This window comes from Aquarana catesbeiana, linkage group LG05 (assembly GCF_042186555.1).
Source record: "Aquarana catesbeiana isolate 2022-GZ linkage group LG05, ASM4218655v1, whole genome shotgun sequence".
NCBI classification, from domain to species: domain Eukaryota; kingdom Metazoa; phylum Chordata; class Amphibia; order Anura; family Ranidae; genus Aquarana; species Aquarana catesbeiana.
Genome location: NC_133328.1, coordinates 161004648 through 161024720, shown reverse-complemented (window position 1 = coordinate 161024720; position 20073 = coordinate 161004648). Strand labels below are relative to the sequence as shown.

At 43.8% G+C, this 20073-nt stretch overlaps 1 protein-coding gene across 1 annotated transcript in view; it reads left to right on the top strand.

The window, feature by feature from the left end:
• The window catches only part of DYNC1LI1 (dynein cytoplasmic 1 light intermediate chain 1), a 131480-nt gene that overhangs the window by 9753 nt on the left and 101654 nt on the right, over positions 1-20073 (top strand). The gene's annotated exons all lie outside the window — the stretch shown is intronic.

The following is a 20073-nucleotide window of genomic DNA, read 5'->3' as shown; positions in this document are numbered from 1 at the left end:
CACGTTCTATTCAGCTCCCCACAAAACACACTCACGCATCGACTACTTCTTCCTAAATAATACTGCGCTTAGACACACAAAAGAAGCAAAAATACTACCGATCTCATGGTCCGATCACGCACCTATATCACTTAAATTAGAACTAGGTTCCACCGCCTATAGACCATACAATTGGAAACTAAACACATTCCTCCTCCAGCACATACCATCGAAAACAGAATTATTATCCACTCTCACTCACTATTTTGCAGAGAACAATACCCCTGACATATCTACATCTACACTATGGGAAGCCCATAAGGCCGTGGTCCGAGGCAGATGCATGGCACTGTCCTCTGCTATGAAAAAAGATGCCCTGGCCACAAAACTTCAAACCGAAAAAGAACTTAGGGCTTTAGAAAACCAACTACAACAGTCACCAACTCTAACCCTCCTTAAAAAAGTCGTAAAACTGCGAACAACATTGAGCGATTTGGCAATGGGGCGGGTAGAAAAAGCCATCCTCAGACTAAGACAGTTATATTATGATAAAGGCAACAAAGCACACTCCTTACTAGCGAAAAAACTACGCGATACCTCCCACATATCCACACCACACCAAATTAAGACTAAATCAGGTTCCCTACTATCCCACCCCAAGGACATTGCTGATACTTTTGCGAAATACTATCGGGACCTCTACAACAATCCTAATATCCCTAGTAACCCCGCTCCTCCAGACCTTCTCCACCGAATGCAGCGCTATTTGGCAGAGAGCGGAGTCCCTCAGCTCCAAAATTCTGACCTGACAACCTTAAACATGCTAATCACTGAAGAGGAAATAGAACAGACTATAAAGACACTCCCATCACGCAAGGCCCCCGGACCAGACGGACTACCCTACGAATACTACAAAACAGTCCTCCCCATCCTCTTACCACATATGTGCAAACTCTTCAACGCCTTCTTCCGAGACTCCCCCATCCCGTCAGACATGCAACGCTCGTTTATCACTCTGATCCCTAAGCCAGAAAAAGACCCTACCCTATGTGCCAACTATAGACCTATTGCCCTGCTGAACTCAGACCTAAAAATTTTCACTAAACTACTATCAATCCGGTTGAACATGATCCTCCCATCCCTAGTTCACAAGGACCAAGTGGGCTTTGTCCCCCTCAGGCAGGCAGGAGACAACACCAGGAAGGTGATTGATCTGGTGGATGTGGCGAATAGGGAGAAAACGGCAGCTCTGCTACTTAGCCTAGATGCCGAAAAGGCCTTTGACCGACTTGGGTGGCCCTTCCTGTTCGCCACACTACAACACGTGGGATTTCGGGGACCATTCTTGAGAGCCATTAAACATCTCTATACAAATCCCTCTTCACAGGTCAGAACTCCCTTTGCCATTTCTCCAGCTTTCTCGATAACAAACGGCACCCGACAGGGATGCCCATTATCACCCCTGCTATTTGCATTATGTGTTGAACCCTTGGCGGCCTCTATCCGAGGTAATCAGGATATTCGGGGGGTCTCCGTTAGGGGGCGGGAGTTCAAGATCTCGCTGTTCGCAGACGACGTGATCCTTACCCTGACCCAACCTCGAATCTCCCTGCCAAACTTACACGCAGAACTGGACAAATATGGAGCCCTCTCGGGCTATAAAATTAATACCTCTAAATCAGAGGCCCTTCCAATCAACATCTCAGACAAGGAAACAACACACCTAAAAGCAAACTTCACTTATCACTGGAAAACTACTTCCTTGAAATACCTAGGGGTACACATCACTACAAAATTTAACACTTTATACCAGGAAAACTTTCCCCCCATATACCGCTCCATCAGAGCCCTGCTAACATCATGGAAAAAACACCATATCTCCTTACTAGGTCGGATCGCGTCGATTAAGATGACAATCCTCCCGAAACTGCTCTACCTTTTCCAAACTCTACCCATCCCTGTCCCCCACAGCCACCTGAGTAAACTACAATCTGACCTTTTTAAATTTACCTGGAACTACAAAAGACATAGAATTCCTCGGTCGGTGATGATGGCGGCACGCTCAGATGGAGGTCTCGCGTTCCCCAACCTCATCAAATACTATCAAGCCACCCAACTACGTGCCATAGCCTCCTGGTTTACCCAACGGTCCTATAATAGGTGGACGGAGATTGAAAAAATATGGTTGGCCCCGACCCACCCTAATAATCTATTGTGGAGCGCGAGGGCGGAGGTCCCCCCCGAGCGCTCACTGGGAACAGTGTCCCATCTTCGCCGACTGTGGAACAAATTATCAAATGTCCATGAATTGTCCTCAGAAAAATCAGTCCTAACATCCTTCATCTATAACCCCAAAATTCCGGACAGCCTCACTCGCCAGATGTCTCACCCGTGGTCGTCGCGGAACCTCTTCCACTACGGACACATAGTAGACCCAAGAACCCGCAGATTATTGCCCTACTCTGATCTTCAAACCAAATATGACCTTCCACGCCAGGCCTTCTACAGCTACCTGCAAATACGCCATTATGCCCTGTCCATAGCGTCTGACCTACAGTTCTCCCCTCCAACGCCTTTCGAAAACCTGATTATGGGAGGCACAGCCCAGAAGGGCCTAATCTCTGATATTTACAAAATAATAAATGCCTACCCACTAGAAACTAAAGGTAAACATGCTTATATGATCAGATGGGAAAAAGCCCTCGAGGAGGAACTTCCCATGGAGCAATGGCAGACGATATGGACCCAGGCGGCAAAAAGTTCCCTATGCACCCTATACAAGGAGAATACTTATAAAATTCTCCTATACTGGTATATGACTCCGGACACCCTCCATACCATATACCCCTCAAGTCCCGACCGCTGCTGGCGATGTCAGAAAGAAAGGGGTACACTCCTCCACATATACTGGAGCTGTCCATTGATTGCCCCCTACTGGACTGAAGTCCACCAATTGCTGACCGGTCTTTTGGAGGTTCAGGTTCCCATGACCCCCAAGCTCTTTCTTCTAGGAGTCCTACAACCAAAAATCCCTAAGGCATACAAAAAGTTAATGCGTCATATTCTCACAGCGGCACGCTGCCTCATCGCCCTAAATTGGAAAAAAACCTCTCCCCCCACTCCTGAAGCCCTATACGCCAGGATTAAAGATGTGGAGTCGATGGAGAAGATGACGGCCAGAATTCAGGACAGGCTGGAAGCACACAACAAAGTATGGGAGCTGTGGCACCGTTGGGAGGACCCACCTTGAACAAGTAAACAAAACAATGTAATAACCACCTCCCCCCCCCCCCCCCCTTCTTCACCCTTCTTCCCTTCTCCCCCCTCTTTCTTTCTTTTAGTATTGAATGTTTTAATAACTTGTACGACTTTGAACGATGGTATATACTATGTAATCTTGTAATAAAAATATAACAATAAAAATGTTATTTAAAAAAAAAAAAAAAATATCCTGCATTCTTTGTGCAACTTACAGGATTTTCTGTTGCCAGGTATATTGATGACAATAGTCTTTAAAGGCTAGGTCCACTTTTTACACAAAAATAAAGAATGCACATATATTTGCAGTTTAAAAAAAAAGTGCATTCTTTTCTATGCTAGAAAGCTTATTCTTTTGTGGAAAAAAACAGCAGCACCCTCTATTATGTTGGCCTGGAAAGGGTTCATTAATAAAACTTTACCTTTATACAAGGCCATGTATGCCAACAGAGGGGTGCCAGTTAAATTTGATAAGGTATGGGGGTGGGGGGGTTGACACTAGGGGGGTTATTTATGAAAGCCAAATCCACTTTGCACTGTAAGTGCACTTGAAAGTGTAGCGGTACCCCTGTAGGGGCTGCTGGTAGATATGGTCCGCCTCTCACCCTGCACAGCCAGGAACACAAATCTTCAGACACTCAGTAGTCAAGAAGCAGTCCTTGTACTTTGTTTTTGTTTTTTTATTTAGGGGTTTGTAACTTCGATGGGAATAGGGTAGACATGGGATGCCCAGTTGATTGTAAAAGCAATAGGGACTGAGAACTATATACACCTGCGGTATATACAACTACCTCTCTTATACCTCCAGCACACATTTGCTTGTATAACTACAACTCCCAGGAACAGCTAGCACTGAATTGCAGGCCTGACACTGGCTCAGCCAGGCCCAAAGCAAATAGCCCTTTTCAGGCAGGGGCTGCGGGTCCCTATGCTGTAGCAAAATATGGTAGTCCTAGTGCTAGCTGTCCCACGTGGCTACTGATCCCAGTACCACCTCTTCAGGCCCTCCCAAATCTCTTGGCTGTAGCTGCCTCATTCCACTGCTTGTGCCACCACAGTCCTCTTCACTGGCTCTCCATCCCAGTCCTCTCAGGTGTGCCTCCCAGTCCTCCTGACTGTGTTTCACTCACCAGCCCTCTTGGCTGCAACTTGTTTCTTCTGGAGGCTTGCCTGGCAGTGTCCTCCTGTTGTGCTCTCCTTGCCCCTGTGCCTCCTGTCCTGTCCAGCACACCTCCATTGGTTTTAGGAAGGTCCTGTCCACAACAGAGCCCAGGCCCAAGGTCACCCTCCAGACTGAGGAGCTCCCTCAAAGGCCACCGACAGCCTAACACTCCATCTCCAGCTTCCATCTGAACAACCCCACCCACAGCTGGACTGACCCTGAGTATTTGAGGAGGCCTGTCCCCTGCCAATTCAGGTTGGGGATTGGTCAGGGCCCTCAGAATACTCCAGACAGCTCCACCTCACCTCTCCTCCTTTCTTTCCAGAAGGTTCCAGCACACTCTGGAATTAACTGGGAGATCTCAGTGATGCTGCCTGTGAGTCATCCAGCTCTCCCTGGATTTCTACCAACCCAGAAACAAAAACAAGCAGGCCTGGCTGCCAGCCAAGCCTGCATAAATTTGCCTACACTGACAAAAATCTCACACCTAGCACACTAGAGGGTGCTACACGGATGCAACAGTGCAAAATATGAAGTTAGCCTTTAGTTTAATTTACCATTACTGTTTATTTACAGTATTTGAGTATTAATTGCAGTAAAAACTACTCTCATATTCTGACCTTAAAGCAAGCACATGAAAACAGAATGACTTCATTACTAAAGATGTTGCCATAAGATAAGGTCATAAGACATTAAAAACAAATTTCACTGATAGGAAACAACAAGGGTCCTCTGTGCTGATCATGTGGGAGATTTATAAATCTGTAATCATGGAAAGCCGATCAGTCATGAATCATGATAACAAAATGATGTTAAATTAAAGAAAGAACTATTCATTGACAAAATTAGCCCATCAAGCAAATACAGTTGTTTGACTGCCTACATAAAATAGCATCAGCCATCTGGAATTTGCCAGAATTCATCCACACTGTGTGCTTCAGTCTATTCAATAAAAAAGACTGAGCAAACATTTGGTTTAATGACTCAAAAATGACATAGGGTGTATTTTAAAAAATTCAAAGAGCTATTCGTCCTGTGAAACTGCATGCACATTCATTATGTGTGAATGAGGGCAAAATCGAATGTTATCTATTTTTTCTCCAGGTTGGATGCTATTTGATTGTAAGAATAGCGTGACTCAAGAAATGATATCACATTATGGCCATTAAATACCGGGCACTTTCACCCCCTTCCTGCCCAGGCCAATTTTCAGCTTTCAACGCTGTCGTGCTTTGAATGATAATTGCGTGGTCATGCTACACTGTACCTAAATGAATTTTTAATAGTTTTGTTCACACAAATAGAGCTTTCTTTTGGTGATATTTAATCACTGCTGGGTTTTTTATTTTTTTCTAAAAAAAAAAAAAAGACCGAAAATTTTGAAAAAAAAAAAGTTTTTCTTAGTTTCTGTCAGTAAATTTTGTAAATAAGTAATTTTTCTCCTTCACTGATGTGCACTGAAGAGGCTGCACTTATGGGCACTGATTATGCGACACTGATGAGGGGGCACTTATGGGCACTGATTATGTGGCACTGATGAGGAGACGCTAATATGCCACACTGATGGGCACTGATATGTGGCACGGATGAACACTGATAGGCGGCACCGATGAACACTGATAGAAGCACTGATGGGCACTGATAGGTGGCACTGGTGGGCACTGATAGGCGACACGGATAAACAGCACTTATGGGAAACACTGATGAGCAGGCACTGATGAGCACTGAAAGGCAGCACTGACTGGAATCACGAATGGGCACCGATTGGTGTCACTGCTTGGTGGCACTGATGGGCACTGCTGGGTCTTTACTGTAATCAGGGCACTGATGATCAGTGCCCTGATTACCTGCCCTGGTCTCCCCTGCGAGGAGCTACCGCTGATCTGCACTCCTCGCCAAACACTCTGTCAGTGTGAGGCGAGGAGAGCCGATTAACAGCACTTCCACATTTACATGTGACCAGCTGTGATTGGACATAGCTGATCACATGGTTAAAGAGCTGCATTACCAGCTCTTTACAGAGATCGGGGTCGCGCCTTGTCCTAGGGCACGCGAGAACGGTCGTTCTGGGGCGTTGTCATATGATGTCCTCCCAGAACGAGAGCCGCACTGCTCCTCTGTCATTTGACGGTGGGGGGGCGGCAAGTGGTTAAATAAGTACTATATTTGTTTCCTATGATCATCAGCTCAATATACTGTTTTTTTCTTGGTTCACACTTCCAAATAAAGAACATCAGAGCAGGAGTGAAATTGCCTAGTAACATTCTATTTTTTCGCATTCTCAGAGAATGAATGTAGATGCAGTTTCCCAGGATGAATAACTCTGCGAATATATTTTAATCTTTTCATGCCTAAGCCTATTTCTGACATTTGTTGCTTACAAGGTAAAATCCATAATTTTTGCTCGAAAATTACTTAGAACCCCCAAACATTATATATATATTTTTAGCAGAGAATCTAGAGAATAAAATAGCGATTGTTGCAATATTTTATGTCACACTGTATTTGCGCAACGGTCTTTCAAACGCAATTTTTTAGGAAGAAAGACACTTTCATGAATTAAAAAAAACTAAACAGTAAAGTTAGCCCAATTTTTTTGTACAATGTGAAAGATGATGTTACGCCGAGTAAAAAGATACCTAACATATCATGCTTTAAAATTGTGCACACTCGTGGAATGGCGACAAACTACAGTACCAAAAAATCTCCATAGGCGGAGCTTTAAAAAAAAATAACGGTTATGAGGTTAGAGTTAGAGGAGGTCTAGTGCTAGAATTTATGCTCTCCCTCTGGCGATTGTGGTGATACCTCACATGTGTGATTTGAACACCGTTTACGTATGCGTTTTCTTTGCTGCGCGAGCCCGTGGGGACGGGGGCGCTTTAAACATTTTTTTTATTATTATTTTATTTTTTACAATGACACTTTTGAAAAAAAAATTATCACTTTTATTGCTGTCACAAGGAATGTAAACATCCCTTGTGACAGTAATAGGTAGTGACAGGTACTCTTTATGGAGGGATTGGGGGTCTAAAAGATTGTTGGCAATTTAGGGTTGGCCGGGCCAGGTGCAAATTTTGTGTTCTCAATGGTGCGGTAAAGGGGTGAGTTGGATGGTGAGAAATTGCGTTTAAGGACGTTTCAAAGTGTAGTTACAATAGGTCCTATGGTGAGTTGGTTCTGCAATACTTCAGGTATATCTTCACCTATAGAGCTTAGTGCATCATCTCTCAAACTTTTTGCCCCTCATTAGGAACATGCCCCTTACGTTGCTGGTCAATGAGAAGAATGCTCCCCTTACAGCGGTGATTTTTGCGCCACCCTTCTTTAAAAATAATTGGTTACATGCTACTGGCTCTGCAAAGTGGTGATGGACCTTGATCTATGAAGGCACCAAAGATGGGAGGTTATTAGCCACAGCTCAAGGAACCCCAACCTTGGTTGAGAATGGCTGTTCCAGTGGAATAAACTATAATACGTGAGAATTGATGAAGGAAATAACATGTCTGGAATGAAGAAAGGTTTGGTAGGACAAATCACAAACGATTGAGGTTGGTGGATTTCTAAAGGCCATGTTTCTGCACTGCATTATCCATTATGTTCTACAGTAAAACCTTGGATTGTGAGCATAATTCGTTCCAGAAACATGCTTGTAATCCAAAGCACTTGTGTATCAAAGCAAGTTTCCCCATAAGAAATAATGTTAACGCAGATGATTCATTCCACAACCATTTATTCATAATTCCTTCAGTCTATAGTCCATATAAAAAGATTATAGCAATGTGATAGGTTGTGTAACCATAAAATGTCCATCCACAAGGAGATTAGAAACAAAATCCAGCAGGAGCTACAGAGTATAAAAGAGAAGAGTGGCGCCTCTAAGTGTAGCAATATGGTTAAATTTAATGAAGGTACAACATTTAGCAACTCACATGGTTGATGATTAAAAGAGGCACATCTAAGTATGCAGGCATGCGGGGTAGAGCTGTCAACATAGACCATCCTCCGCACCGCCGGCTTTCAACGCTGTCAGTTTGCAACCGTGACCGGGAAGACTACCCTGCAGTAGAGCGATTTTGAAAGTGAGGCTTGAAGCGCTCATGGAGCGCAGTGTGGAAGGGATGACGCCGATGGTGGTCTGGGGGCTGGTCTATGCGGGCAGCTTTACCTCGGATGCCCGCATACTTAGATGTGCCTCTTTTATTCATCAACCATGTGACTTGCTAAATGTTGTACCTTCATTAAATGTAACCATATTGCTACACTTAGAGGCGCCTCTGTTCTGTTTTATACTCAGTTGTGACATAACGCTACTTGTATATCAAGACTTCGCTTGTATATCAAATCAAAATTTATTTAAAAATTTTGCTTGTCTTGCAAAACGCTCTAAAACCAAGTTAATCTCAAATCAAGGTTTTACTGTATCTGTCCTTGTCAAGGCATTCAGGGTAAAACCAATGTTATTTGAAGGACAGGTGAAATGTCAAAATTTGGTTAATTTCCCATGTTGTGAAAAATTCATAAAGAAAGTGAAGCAGAATTTCCTTTTTTTGTTTACAACAGAAATTATTTGAAAATCTGGTTTGAAAAATTCATTTGACTGCAATGGTAAAACTCTCCCAAGTCAGTTTTTGTTAGGAATTACAATCAAATGAATCGAGTAGTCTATAGGCTCATCCCCGGCCCCCGCTCTTCTTCCTCACTTGCTCTGACAGCAGTGGGAGCCAAAGGCTCGTGTTGTTGCATCTCAGCCAATGAGGGGGAAGAAACCCGGGAGAGCAGCTGCTCTCGTGCACATCGCTGGAATAAGATCAGGCTAGTTTGCCTAGTGGTAGCACCAGTCCTGGGTAGACAGCGATACAGTGGAAGGCCTCCAGCCAGACACCACTTCTGTATAGGTAGGACCGCTGTCTCCTATGGCAACAAATCTTGTAACAGTCACTAACGGTAATGGCACTTAACTATTGGTAACACAGAATAGCTCTCCTTGCACGCTACAGTCGCTCACTGTAGGTCTTAAATCACTGAGCTCCCAGTCTCTCATTAGACTCTTAGGCCCAATCGCCACTGTATCCCTTGAGCTCTTCCACTTTCATTACTCAGTATCTTCCTCAAGCGTCACCCCCGCTTCCTTGCTGGGTCCCTAGCTTTGCACTCACAGATACTCTTCAAGCGTCACCCCTGCTGACCCGCTAGGTCCCTGGTTTGGCACTCACTGATGCTTCTCAAACGTCACCCCTGCTGACCCGCTAGGTCCCTGGCTTGGCACTCACTGATGCTTCTCAAGCGTCACCTCTGCTGTCCCGCTGGGTCCCTGGCTTGGCACTTGCTGAAGTTTTCCCATTTCTTCACCATCCCCGGTTGATGAGAAGACTGCTCTGGTACTGGCTCCAGCTTGCTCACAGTGGTCTCTGGTAACAAGGTGGAAGGTCCCCTTAGTGGCAACAGCTTCCCCCTCTACCTCCGACCTCAACTGGTTCTCCATCCGGCGGAACCGTTACTCTTAGTTGGACTCCAATCCTGCAGTCCCAACCCTGCGCTGCTTCTCCTGCTTCTGGATAGGCCTCAGACAGCCTAGCAGCCAGATGTCCCTGGGATAGGCCTCAGGTTTCCAGCCTAGCAGCCCGGGGGAACATTACACATGTCCACCCAGACAGCCGTCCAGGTGGCTCAGAACCCCGATCACCTGACTCCACCCGAATAAATAGGCTCCCACAGCAGGCCAAGGGACTAAATAAACCCCCTCCAATTGGCTGAGACACCCCATCCATTCATAACCTGACCCTGCTAAGCCCTTGTCCATCTAATGTCACCAGCATAACACCACCTAGCGACAGAAGAGAGAAGGTGCAGCAAGTCCAGGACTAGAGAGGAATCAGTGAATCTACTAACAATTAACCAGGGCAACTACTGCCTGGCAAACTAAATCTACTTAGCAACCCTGCCTAAACACCAGGGTGCTACATACTGATAAATAGCATAGAGGAGAGTTCAGGGGCAGCTGAAAAAAATGCCCAACTGCTCCTAAATGTCAGTTTATCAGCACCAGTGTACATGAGGCCTTAGAGTGCATGAAGGTAAAAAACCTTTATAACCACTTTAAATTCTCGTCTTTCCCCCCTTGGACATTGCTTGTCTTCCTTTTTACTACAGATCACATGGAAGCTACATCTAGGTTTGTAAACACAATAATGTTAGGGTACACTGTTATGCAAATACTGACTTCAGGACTTTAAATCAAACTCAAGCCCAGCCCCATTCAGAGCAATATTTACTGATATTGGGTTTCAGGGCTTCTGGGACACATCAGAATTATAGTTGCCCTTAAATGGCTGGTTGTATCTGTAATGCCCCGTACACACGATCGGACATTGATCGCATATTTCGACAACAAAATCCATGGATTTTTTCCAACGGATGTTGGCTCAAACTTGTTTTGCGTACACACGGTCGCACAAAGTTGTCGGAATTTCCGATCGCCACGAACTCGGTGACGTACACCACGTACAACGAGACTAGAAAAGGCCAGTTCAGAACCAAGCGCGGCACCCTTTGGGCTCCTTTTGCTAATCTCGTGTTAGTAAAAGTTTGGTGAGAGACGATTCGCACTTTTTCAGACTTGTGGTTTTCAGATCGTTTTCTGCTGTTCAGCGTGCAGAGAGTGACGCGTGACTCTGTCATTGTGTTTTTGTTCGTTCGTTACTGTTTTTCAGTTCGCTCTTCACAGGCCTTGCTGTTCTTCAGTGCGTTCTGTTACTTCGTTCTGAGCAGCCGACCGTTTTCTAGCCATGTTGCGTATACGTACTCCTTGTAGAGTTCGTGCTGTGCGGGGGCTTGGTGTTGGGGTCCTGACCTTGACACAAGTCCAGTCCATGAACAGGGTGGGGAGGAGTTCATGGACCAAGAATTGGTTGCTTCAGCGTGACCAGTTCTGTCACATGCCTTTGCTCCGTAAGATCCGTGAGAATAATCCTGATGATTTCAGGAAATTTCTCCGGATGATGGACCCCGTATTTTACCGTTTGTTGGCTTTGCTGACCCCTTATATCAGCAGGCAGGATACCTGCATGAGGCAAGCCATCACTCTGGACCAGAGGCTAATCGCCACCCTGCGGTACTTGGCGACGGGGAGAAGCCTGCAAGACTTGAAGTTCTCGACAGGCATCTCCCCCAGGCTCTGGGGATCATTATCCCAGAGACCTGTTCTGCCATCATCCAGGTCCTGCAGAAGGAGTATATTAAGGTAAGATTTATCCTTTAATATCACATTTTATTGTATTTAATGTTTGATAATATATAACTACTAAAATCTTTGGTGACATTTACTGCTTGTGTTTCTTTTAGTGGACCCTGACAGAAATGTGGTGAGTCCTGAAAATGGCGTGATTGTGTAACATTACAAAGCAGTGTTGGGTGTTATTTACTAAAAGACACTTTGCACTACAAGTGCACTTGAAACTGCACTTGTAGTGCAAAGTGGATTTGCCCTTAGGAAATAACCTCCATTGTCAGTGAAAACACCAATTAGAGCACAACAAAATAATCCACACATTCTTGATTAACAATCTTTTTAATACCAGTACAATCACATGTGCACTTAAAAAAGGTTTTTAAAACAAACCAACATGTTTGTTGTATAACAATTTTTGGGGTTCACATTAGAAAAAGTAGAAATGTCCATTTAAGATAAAACAGGCATGTTTAAAACCAACAAGAAAGACACAAATCTTGAACTTACAAAGTTCACATTTGGTAGAACTTGAAGGCAATATCAGACATGAGTATTTCAAATATCACGCAATATCAAACTATGTTTGATATTGTGTTCAGATGGGGTGAAGTCACCCCTAGAAAAGCCAAATTTTGAAGATGCACACCAATTGCCGAATGTCAACATGTGCTAGCTGCCATCATGGGGGATCAAGGGACGTGTTTTGTGGGTGCAACCCCTTCCTCACAGCTACTTTATTATTGAGGAAGGGGTTGCACCCCCAAAACGCGTCCATTGATCTCCCGTGATGGCAGATAGCACATGTTGACACACTGTGTGCCTCTTCAAAATTCGGTTTTTTGCAAATATGTCAAAAAAATTGTAAAAATGTTTAGGTCACAAAAAGCCCAAAAACAAATAGGGATTTTGAGGGGTTTTAAACTCTCCCTAAAACATCAATGATTTTCTTCATTTTTTTTGGAACATCATTGATGCTTTTCTGGATGTTTTCCAAGTCCCTATTACACCCCATGATCTCCCCGATCAGATTTTCCACCACGTCTTCCTCCTCCTGCTCTGCTTGGCTTGGGTGGTTTTCCCCTTCTTCCAGAGGTGGGGGGTCTGTGGTCTCCTGAAGGGTGAGGGGTGTCCTCCAAGTCTTTTATCCCCTATGTAAAAAAAATAGGTATACTTAGCACACAGATATTCCATGGCAGAAATAGGAATATGAAACATTGCTTGGAAGTGGGGTACAATTGTCTATTTTGGCAGAGCTCCAAGATGTAGAATTTTTAGTGTCCTTTGTCAAGCTTCAATACTTTACCTGTTTTGTACAAGCTTCAAAACCCCCCTATAGTTTACACTGGAGCACCTGTGTGGGACCCCCTAATAAAAAGGGTGTTCTTGTGTTCCACACTAGAGCTCCAACGTCCAGATGTGAAAACTGCTGCTGAGTGTCCTCAACTTACACAGAATCTAGTTTGCATTTCATTCTAGTTACAAACCCATCTACACAACCAAATTATTTGCAGACAAGTAGGCCATAAAAAATGTGGGCAAATGCATATGGCCAAAACAATGGTGTTTTCTAGGCCGAACGAACAATGTTTGATACGAACGAATAATGTGCCCATGAACATGAAAGTTGCCATTTTAAACTGGATAACAGTTAAGAAAAGCACATGGAGCAGCACGAACGTAATAAACATAAAGAATAGGAACACAGCACAACTGCTTTCTTTTTTGCAGATCTTTCTGTCCTGCTCGTGCTCTCTTAATATGAGGTCCGACCACAGTTTCCTGAGCTGATCTTTCCATCGTCGTACCCCGAAATTCCGGTGCAGACTCTTGACCACTTTCGCCATGATCTTGGCCTTTCTGACATTGGGGTTGGGGTAAGGTCTATACTTCCCATCATGTCGGCCCTCTTCAGGATGTCGACCATCTCCAACATCTCCCCAAAGAACATATTTGAGGCCTTAAATTGTCTCCTTCTGGATCGGGACGTTTCTGCCTCCGGGCTTTCCTCCTCCTCGTTGGTGTAATTATCAGACACCTGCTCTGACTCCGCCATGTGCTCTTCCCCCACTGCGCCGAACGAGAAGGGGCGGGGAATAGACTAGAAAGAACGTCAGGGGCAGGCGGAGTTTCACGCATGCGCAGTGTCTATAAATCGTAACACGCGTGCGTAGTACGTACGATCTGTGAGTGGAGGAAGGAGTAACGGAGGCACCGATCATGATTGCGAAGGTAAGATTTAACATTGGGCCTATACTGCTTCTAGATTGAGGCCTGTATTTGCACAAGTTTAGAAGACTTTAGGCTGACATTAGGGTTTGTCTTGTGTTGTGTCTTGCAGTGAAAACGGATATCTTGAAAGATATGGACTTTATGCCAATCTTCATTGATATGTTCAGGGAGCTGCCCTGTCTATGGCAGATAAACCACCCTGATTATAAGAACCAAACAAAGAGGAAGGCAGCGCTGGATAATTTGTTGGAATTTGTGAAGACGGTGATCCCCACGGCAGACATCACCTATTTGAAGATCCTAATTGGTGGCCTGAGGAGCACTTATCTAAGGGACCACAAGAAGGTCCAGGATTCCCAGAGATCAGGAGCTGCAGATGACATTTATGTCCCCAGGCTGTGGTACTATGACAGACTGCATTTTCTGGCAGGTCAGACTGAACCCAGGCCAGCACTCTCCACTCTTCCTTCCACGCTTCCTTCCCCCCCAACCTGGGCCTTCCAGGCAGCAACATGTGGAGGAGCCCAGCTTGAGCCAGGTATAGCATTCTTCAAAATATTGCTGGTTGTCCAATCAATGATGTTAAATATATGTTAGTTTGGATTGCTAATTTATGATTGTGATTGATGAAGCAAAAACTAAAACCATGTCCCTTTTTCATACACAGGGAAGTCTCAGCCAGGAGGTGGCTGGGCCAAGCAGGCTGCCTAATATCCAGGTCCCTCCCCTCCACCTTCAAAGAAAAAGTGGCAGGAAGAGGAGTAACCTGGAGGAGGCTGCCATAGGCCTCATTTGGAAGGCTACAGAGGCCCTGAGAACCCCCCACGCTGTGGAGGAGGACTTTGCTGGCCTAACTGTCTGCAAAATGATGCAGGTGGAGGAGGGCCAATGACTCCTGTGTGAGTTCTCAATTTTGGAAGCTCTCAATAAGGGGTTGAGGGGCCAAATAACATGTGCTACCCACATTTGAGACCTCACACATAGTCCTCCTCCAGGTCCTACTCCTCCTCCTCTTCCAGGTCCTCCTCCTCCTCCTCCAGGTCCTACTCCTCCTCCTCCTCCAGGTCCTACTCCTCCTCCTGCCACATCTCCAACACCAGAGCCACAGCCAGGAAGGAAGCGTGGAAGGAAGACCAGAGTGTGATGACCCTGGGTTCAGTCTGGTCTGGCAAAAGATGCAGCCTCTTGTAGTACCACAGCCTGGGGACACAGATGTCATCTGCTGCTTTCAGGATCTCTGGGACTTCTGGACCAGAGTGCACTCCCTTAGATATGGACTCCTCAGGCCACCAATTTTGCTGTAAAATAATTGATGTGTGCCCTGGGGGTCCAAGGCTTCTCCATTTTATGATGTTTCTCCAGCGTTGCCTCCCTTTTTGTTTGGTTCTGAGCCCTTAATAAAGGAAATTTTGGTTCAATTATACTCGCCTATGTGTGTTTTCCTTCAAAAAGGACAGTTTGTTTGTGAGGAGGCAGGTACATTTCAAAAATTTAATGTGACATTAACAAGGGACACCAACACCAAGCAACCTTCTTGAGATTAAATAATACAAGATAATAATGGTGTTGTGATAACTTGACACACAAAACACACCCAAAAATATTATGGAGTAAAACCAATTAAAAAAACAAAAAAAAAAAAAAAAAACATCTGCCTTGAAAAAAATACAAAACAAAAAAAAAAATACAAAAAACAAATTTGGTCAGATGTGACAAATCAAAATATATTGAGGCAATCACAATAAATAATAAAGAAAGAAGTTTGTGAGAACTCTGTGTGAATATGAGCAGCAAAACTACTTCATTCTTCTCACATTATAAAGAAGAAGAGAGTGAGCTGTATTAAACCATTTTTTACATTGCAGCGTGACGAAAGTGCTGTATCCATTCCGAACGCTAATTTTACCAGACCGAGCTGTTCCGTCTCGGAATTTCTTCTGAGCATGCGTGGCACTTTGTGCGTCGGAATTGTCCACACACGGTCGGAATTGAAGCGATCGGATTTTGTTGTCGGAAAATTTTATATCCTGCTCTCAAACTTTGTGTGTCGGAAAATCCGATGGAAAATGTCCGATTGAGCCCACGCACGGTCGGAATTTCCGACAACACGCTCCGATCGCACATTTTCCGTCGGAAAATCCGACCCTGTGTACGGGGCTTAAGACTAGATGTCCAGAGCACCCCCCCATCCAATGTCAAAAGCCCCCCACCATCAGAAGTCAAGAGTCCCCCACCCTCCCTTACATCACAGTGCACCCCCATTACTTTGTACTACTGTCAGGAAGAAGCTGGATGTGGAGCTGGGGAGGAGGAGGACCAGAGAAGGGCTGGAGTCTGCTGAATATTGAGGCCAGGGGAGGCAGAGATGAGGGGATGCTGCAGCTACTGGAGAGGTACAAGGGCCCCCTGAAATGAACTAGAGGGCCAGATTTGACCCACAGCCCTTGTGTTTGACACATGTGCTCTAGAAGGTAAATAAATGTATGTGCAGAATTCTCGGTGTGTGGTGTTTAACTTGTGTCAAGTTTGGTACAGGTATACATTGACCAAAATTACCAAGTAAGTATGTTATGGAAAAAAAAAACTAAAGAAAAATTTGAGGAATATCACTTGAAGTTTTTATATGTGGATTATACTTATATCATGATAACAACACTAAAGTGCTAAAGTCCAAAGTACAGGAAAAGCACAACAGCAATAAATGTGATAGCATTGTACCTGCTCTGCTCTTTAATCTGACTTTACTCCGAATAACTAACATGCTGAAAAAAATGTAATAAAGCAAAAGTTAGAACTACAGCAGATATTTATTTTATATTTTATTTTATTGAATAATCCAAGAGGTAGAGCAGGGCTGCCTTTTAAAGGCTGCTGGTGTGCAGATCTAGGAACAGGAGTTGTTCCTGTAAAAGCCAACCCTTCTCACCTCCCAAGTCTTCCTGCTGTGTGAGGCCGCCAGAGTCAACAAATGGATAAGAAGGGATGCTAGGTAGGTGTGAGAGGAGGGTCCAGTGTCAGTTTTTACAAGAAAAGGATGTCTGGATCTGCTGATCATTGTAATATGAAGTTTTCACTAAAGAAAGTGCTTAACAATTCTTTTTATCACATGCACAGTTTGAATTGATAAGGTTTGCTACAGTTTTATGTTAATTTCTAGGCTACAGTTGAGTTAGTTGATCTAGTAAGTCCAGTAGAGTGCAGGAGATTACAGAAAATGGGATTGTGCATGGTGAGATGTTGAGGTCTTGTATAAAGCTTGGGTCGTGGATACAAAGTCCTTTCCAGGCATATGAAAACTGGTTTAAAAGTAAATGTCAAGGTGCCTGTTAAATTTACACCAGGGTTCTCCAAAGCAGTAATACTGACCCAGAAGAGTCAATGCGACTATCCAAGGGATTGTTAAAATAGTTGGGGGTCAGTAAATGTCTTGGGGTAAATAGGGTATTCCATAAATATTGGAAGGTCAGTTGGTATCAATTATTTTTTTAAGGTCTCTAAGAGCCCATTCACACAGGGGCAACTTTGGATCCGACTTCAAGTCGCCCCAAGACGCCCCTAGTCGCCTCAAGTCGCGCTACACGAAAAAATCAATGTAAGTGAATGGATCTGTCTTAATGCACACTACTGCAGTCGCCAACTTCAGAAAAGGTTCCTGTACTACTTCAATCCGACTTGAAGGCAACTTGTACCCACTGATTTCAATGGAAGTTGCCTCCAAGTCTGATCACTGTTCATACTGAGGCAACTTTACAGGAAGCAGAAAAGAAACAGAAAGTAATTTCCTCCACTAAACAGCCAGCCCCCTCCTTCTCACACACAGCTGATAAGCTCTGATTGGCCACTTGTAAAGTTCCCTGCCCTGGAGGCGACTTCAAGTTGTGTTGTAAGTTGCCCCAAGTCGTGCTGTGATTCATACTCAAGTCGTGTCCAAGTTGCCTCCCAAAGTCGTGCTGGAAGTCGTGTTGCCCCTGTGTGAATGGGCTCTAAGGAGCTCCATGCCAGGCCCTAGTCTCGAAGGTAAGGTGGCTAGTAGCAAGACAGTGTTACCCAGGGTTGAATGGTCAACTGATAGTGAAAGCAACCATTAGATGTTTCTATCAGCTGTGTGTTGTTATTAGCCACATTTACCTGTATTCTTTGCCTGGTGCATTTATGCCTTCTACCCGCCCTCTTCTGGGAAGGATATACTTCCTAAACTCTGTTGGGGAACCAATGAGTACACCCATAGGAACAGTGGTAGTGACAGTAATAGTAGTAATGGTGCCAAATTCAACATTGACATACAGTATTCACAAGAATATTATTTTGGTATTATTATTCATTGTACTATTATTTAAAGCAGTATTTATTAAATTATTTTCATATAATAAATGTTTGGTGGTTTGGAGCTGAAAGTTTTTTGGAACCCTTGATGTATACACTTTGTAAAACCAGAAATTTTTATTTTAAGGTCACACAGACTTGTTCAACAAAGATTTTTTTTTTTATTGAAACATTCTAATTGTTATGTGCAGTGACCAGAGTCATTCCTTATTTCTTACAATGAATTATAGCACTTTCACTGAATAATATCATCCAATTACCGATAATACTATCTACCACAAAACATGTAACCTAATTGAGTGGCATCAGATTAAAGAACTGTCATTTTCTGAATTTCATATCACATACAGTGAATTACTTCTTTGTCCTAGAACTAGTTTTAAGCTACTGAGTCAGAGAATGTCAGCTTCTATCTGGGCTTCTCTCACAGGATTATCCTAGTGCTAAATGGGTGATTAAATCTCTTTGTTATTTATTGAAAGATTGCACTGCTTGTTGACTATCATTAGAACATTATTCAATGGCCTTTGCAGCCCTAGCCTCAGAGTTTGTTTAAATCATTTTAAATTCTAACGCAAACTGTCATTGTGTGTGCTTTTGACACAGTGTTGTACTTCAGTAGTTTTATTTTAGCACTACAGAATTTTTTTTTAACTCTGACTGTAAGACGTCATTAACACGGGGTGTATCAAAGCGTACGTCTATGGAGGGTCCTGTTTACCCACATGGGGATGCACAGGCCTGTGTCCCTGTAGCCACTGTATCCCAATTGACATTAAAGTGTTACTAAACCTACAACAGTAAAATCAGTCTGTATATGAAGTAAAGCATGCTTGTTATACTCACTGTGGAACCTAAGGGGTTAATCCTGTACATTGTGTAAAAAGGCTGTTTGATCCTGTCTTCTCTGATCCTCCCCTCCTTCTACTATCACCTAATAATTTCCTGATAACACAGAGTCTACGGAGTCGGGCTGCACATGCTCAGTTTGGTGTGTATTGCCAGAGAGGTTTTCTTTTCTAGGGAGAGTGCATACGATCAGCACAGGGCCAATCAGCACTGTCCAGACAGAGGGTCAGGGGTCTTGCAGTCTCATAGGATAGTCAGAAAATTCCTCCCATAAGCTTTAACCAGTGCCTGGCTGGACACTGATAGAAGTCACAAGACTGCTTGCTCTAACTGCTGATGAGAAAAGGTATTTAGCAGTTTATATTTACTAAAATAATTGCATTTCCATGTTCTGTGTACTGTGGGAGACCAGATATAATGAATGCAGGGTCCTGGGTTTAGTAACACTTTAATGGGACTTCCTGCATAGGGATGCATGGTACAGCTATGCAACCCTTATGCGGGTTAAAAAGGGCCCTCCATGGACGCAGTGTTAAATTTCTAGCAGAAATATAGCCAAGCAAAGCACAACTCTGGCTTCTCTTCTCTCTCTAGTGAAAATGTAACAATGTGGCAGCATAGTTTTTGTTTTTAGCTGAATTGACATTATTAGAAATAATTTGTATTTATTGTTATTAAATAGTTATTTTTTTAATGATCAGATCGCTATATAGGTAAGGATGAAGATTGTGTAGGATTTAAGCCACACTCATTTAGGCTAAATCTTCCTGCACATTACTGCAAAGGCGACTAATCTATTACAGTGGCTTAGAAGAGATTATTGCTAAATGGATAAAATCTGGCACTCGCTTTGACATTAATTAGTCATCCTTTACACAGCAAACAACTCACTAATTCCAGCTTTAACAAACCTTTGCACACTTTTCCTTCCTGTTTGAGACAATTTTATTAAATGTTAAAATGATCATTGGGACTGGATAAGAGAGAGTTGAAATTACTCCTGACTATACTGTATGCATCCCAATTCTCCTGTTATGCAAAA